The 4,274-nt window shown below is 26.7% G+C and overlaps 1 pseudogene; it reads left to right on the top strand.

Moving 5' to 3' along the window:
- The first annotated feature begins 1,620 nt into the window (after positions 1–1,620).
- Positions 1,621–3,391, top strand: LOC108367013 (NADH-ubiquinone oxidoreductase chain 5-like; annotated as a pseudogene).
- The last annotated feature ends 883 nt before the right edge of the window (positions 3,392–4,274 follow it).

Raw genomic sequence — 4,274 nt, 5'->3', positions numbered from 1 at the left:
TGGTTTCGCAACCAAATACACGTTTATATAGCGAGCCGCTTGCTCCAAGCAGACACCCGCTTGCAGCCGCACCTACTGGTGAACAGACGCTGCAGACTTCAATGAGCCCTTAAACCGAATAAGTCAGAGTGGCCCCACCGAAGCTGCCTCTCTTTCTGCCGTGACCCAAGGCTCCACTCGGATTGGTTACCGCATCTCGCACATGGGTTGCTCATGTTACCCAGAGTGCGCGAACGAGGACGCAAGAGTCGGGATTGAGTATAGCCATGCGACTGTAACTGCATACCCAGCGCAATGACTATACCCCATTGCACTCCAACCACTGGACCACTTCCCGGAAAAAATGGGTCATATATGCTAATATATGCTAAAAAGCTACTTACGTACTAAGTTTTAAGCAAATCGGTCTATAATAAGATTTTTTCGAATAGACCGGTCCCTGGTCCACCTACACGAAAAAAAGTAAAATTTTTTTAGCCTAAAACATGGTGGTTACCGGAAGCTATTTGTATACAAAATTCAATGAAAATCGGACGAGCCGTTCGCGAGATTACCTGTTACAAAAAACAGGGACTTCTCTTTATATAATTAGTATAGAATATAGATTACCTTGTTTTTTATTTTTAATTGGAATTTTTATATTAGCACTTATTATCAATACTTTTAAGATTAGAATATATTGTATTAAATTTATTTATTTATTTAAATTTAATAAATTTTAGAAGATTTTTTAGTATAATATTTTTAACATTTGGAGTTTGTGAGGGTAAATTAGGTCTTTCAATTCTTGNTTTTATTGAGGATTACCATGTCTTTTATTTTTAATTGGAATTTTTATATTTGTTTCTAATCGAAAGCATTTATTATCAATACTTTTGAGATTGGAATATATTGTATTAAATTTATTTTTTTTATTGTTTATTTATTTAAATTTAATAAATTTTAGAAGATTTTTTAGTATAATATTTTTAACTTTTAGAGTTTGTGAAGGTGCATTGGGTCTTTCAATTCTTGTTTCAATAATCCGTACTCATGGAAATGATTATTTTCAATCATTTAATATTTTACAATGTTAAAATTAATTTTTATAATAATTTTTATTAGTCCCATTTGTTTTATTAATAGCTCATTGTGAATGGTCCAAAATTTAATATTTTTGGTTACATTTTTATTTATTGCAATAAATTTTTGTACTAATTATTTTGTAAATATTTCTTATTTTTTAGGATTTGATACAATTTCTTATGGATTAATTTTATTAAGATTTTGAATTTGTACCCTTATAATTACAGCTAGTGAATCTGTTATTAAATTTGATAATTATAAAAATTTATTTTTATTTAATATTTTAAATTTATTATAATTTTTAAGTTTAAGATTTGCTAGTATAAATTTATTTATATTTTATTTTATTTATTTTAATACTTCAGTGATCTCCTTTAAATTTATTAATTTTAAAAAGTGAAGTTTGAATATTTTGGCTTTAAAATTTAAATAGTTTATTTAAAATATTGATGTGTGGTGTCAATGACATGATTTATGTCATTTTAAATTGTGAAAAAATATTTATCAATTTGTAGAATTAGATTCTTAATTTTATTTAGAGTTAGAAAAAATTTATTTATTTTTAGTTTGAAATTTTTATTAAGAGATTATTGTATTTTTTTGGAATGAGAACTTATTTCATTAAATTCTTCTAGAATTGTAATAACTATTTTATTTGATTGAATAAGTTTATTATTTATATCTTTTGTTTTATTAATTGCTTCTTTGGTAATTTATTATAGAAAAGAGTATATAAGTGGTGATATTAATATAAATCGTTTTATTATATTAGTTCTTATATTTGTATTATCTATAATGTTATTAATTATTAGACCAAATATAATTAGAATTTTATTAGGTTGAGATGGGTTAGGATTAATTTCTTATTGTTTAGTTATTTATTTTCAAAATGTTAAATCTTATAATGCTTTATCAAATCGTATTGGTGATGTTACTTTTTTACTTGCGATTGCTTGAATATTAAATTATGGAAGTTAAATAATATATTTTTTTTATTTAGAATCGNCAATGAAAAATAGAATTGAAATAGAAGTAATTGGTGGATTAATAGTATTAGCTGCTATAACAAAGAGAGCTCAAATTCCTTTTTCTTCTTGATTACCGGCTGCCATAGCTGCTCCAACTCCTGTTTCTGCTTTAGTTCATTCTTCAACTCTTGTAACTGCTGGTGTTTATTTATTAATTCGTTTTAATATTTTATTATATAATTCTTTTTTAGGTCAATTATTATTATTATTATCTGGGTTAACTATATTTATAGCTGGATTAGANTTGATTACCGGCTGCCATAGCTGCTCCAACTCCTGTTTCTGCTTTAGTTCATTCTTCAACTCTTGTAACTGCTGGTGTTTATTTATTAATTCGTTTTAATATTTTATTAAATAATTCTTTTTTAGGTCAGTTATTGTTATTATTATCTGGATTAACAATATTTATGGCTGGATTAGGGGCTAATTTTGAATTTGATTTTAAAAAAATTATTGCTCTTTCTACATTAAGTCAGTTAGGATTAATAATGAAAATTTTATCAATGGGATTTTATAAATTGGCTTTTTTTCATCTTTTAACTCATGCATTATTTAAGGCTTTATTATTTATATGTGCGGGGGCTATTATTCATAATATACAAAATTCACAAGATATTCGTTTAATAGGGGGATTAGGGGTTTANATTTGATTTAAAAAAAATTATTGCTCTTTCTACATTAAGTCAGTTAGGATTAATAATAAGAATTTTATCAATGGGATTTTATAAATTGGCTTTTTTTCATCTTTTAACTCATGCATTATTTAAGGCTTTATTATTTATATGTGCAGGGGCTATTATTCACAATATACAAAATTCACAAGATATTAGTTTAATAGGTGGATTAGGGGTTTACATACCTTTAACTACTTCTTGTTTTAATGATGCTAATTTAGCTTTATGTGGAATGCCTTTTTTAGGTGGATTTTATTCTAAGGATATAATTTTAGAAATTGTTTCATTAAGTTATATAAATCTTTTTTCTTTCTTTTTTATTTTTTTTTTTCTACTGGATTAACAGTTTGTTATTCTTTTCGATTAATTTATTATTCAATAACAGGAGAATTAAATTGGGGTTCTTTGAATATATTAAGAGATGAGGGTTGAATTATGCTTCGTGGAATAAGAGGTTTATTAATTATGAGAATTATTGGTGGGAGAATTCTTAGATGATTGATTTTTCCTACTCCTTATATAATTTGTTTACCTGTATATATAAAATTATTAACTTTATTTGTTTGTGTTATTGGAGGATTTATAGGTTATATAATTTCTCATGTTTCTTTATTTCATTTAAATAAATCATTTAATAATTACTTAGTAAGTTATTTTTTTTTGGTTCTATATGATTTATACCTTATAATTAGAAATTTATCTTCTATTATTTATTTTATGAAACACTTTTTTATTTAGATTTTTTTATTGTTTTATTCAAGTGGCTTAAATTTAGAGCATAACATTGAAGATGTCAGGGTAATTAGATAATTCTTGAATTTAGTGAATTAATTTTTGTAGTTTATAAAAAAAAAATATTTTCATTTTACAATGAAAATGTAATGTTTTTATTAAACTATATAAATAGAAGTATAAATGGAATTTAACCATTAAAAGATAAAAGTTAGCAGCTTTTTCTTGAACATCATACTTCCTCAATTGGAGTATAAATCTCAATTCTATCATTAACAGTGATAAGCCTCTTTTTGGCTTCAATTAATAGATTAATATTAAGGTAGATTGAAATTTCAATACTTTTTAAATGCAAATCAAATGTTACAATTAACTACAACCCTAATTTGATCAATTTATTATTCCTTGATTTCATATAAATATATTCAGTATAAATAATTTTTCCAATTGCTATCATAACCTCAATTTTAATTATTATTTCTAGCGTAGTAGTATTATTAATAACACTGTGAGACAAATGGTAGGGGTCAGTGATCGGGAAGGGTTCAAACTACCGGGGAAAGTTATATCGGTAAAAAAGAAGTGTCCCGGCGTTTCGCTGGAGTGCAATGGGGTATAGTCGTTGCGCTGGGTATGCAGTTACAGTTGCATGGCTATACTCAATCCCGACTCTTGCGTCCTCGTTCGCGCACTCTGGGCAACGTGAGCAACCCATGTGCGAGATGCGGTAACCAATCCGAGTGGAGCCTTGGGTCACGGCAGAAAGAGAGGGAGC

This window comes from Rhagoletis zephyria, unplaced genomic scaffold, assembly GCF_001687245.7.
Source record: "Rhagoletis zephyria isolate East Lansing unplaced genomic scaffold, Rhagoletis_zephyria_1.1 Rzeph_scaffold_02496, whole genome shotgun sequence".
NCBI lineage: Eukaryota > Metazoa > Arthropoda > Insecta > Diptera > Tephritidae > Rhagoletis > Rhagoletis zephyria.
The sequence above is the reverse complement of the archived record's forward strand: the minus strand, read 5'-3'. Positions and strand labels throughout refer to the sequence as shown.